The sequence below is a fragment of the Ischnura elegans genome, chromosome 8, assembly GCF_921293095.1.
Source record: "Ischnura elegans chromosome 8, ioIscEleg1.1, whole genome shotgun sequence".
Lineage (NCBI taxonomy): Eukaryota > Metazoa > Arthropoda > Insecta > Odonata > Coenagrionidae > Ischnura > Ischnura elegans.
The window spans coordinates 20,000,581-20,001,176 of NC_060253.1; positions in this window are offsets into that span (position 1 = coordinate 20,000,581).

Below are 596 nucleotides of genomic sequence, written 5' to 3' on the forward strand. Positions count from 1 at the left end.
TAGTGAAATGTACGTCGATGTACCGACCAGTATGGTCTCCAACTTCGCACATGAGAAGAGAAGCTGCTGCCCTCTTCCCCGAGTGATGAGAGGCATAATTATAATTATTGGCGGCCCCCAGTCGCCAAGTCACGGTATCTTCGCAGGTTTCGGTACCATTAAATGGTCTACCTAACCCAAGGATAGACCAACACCTCCTTAGAACACTGTCGGTTTTTTTTGCGCGACTGCTCATTCGACGAGAGATCTCGCTTATCTCGCAGCTAACCTCTATACTCGATCGACCATCCGCAACCAGGTTGACGCACTCGGTGGCTTTGACCTCACAATCAGTAGCGACACATCATTAATGCTAACGAAATGTGGTGGTGGTGGTTTCGTAAAATCTTCATGATTTGCATGCATACAATTGTATGAAGCCAGGTTGTACTCAAATATATAGTTATATTGTTTCTATTGAGTGACATGTATCCTTCAGACTTTCCTCCCTATTCAATTCATATCTCAAGCTATCGCTTGAAGTGTGGGGAAGTGCTATTAAATTTGCAGTGAATGAAAAACAACATTTCCAAATTAATAATTTTATTTAATCATCC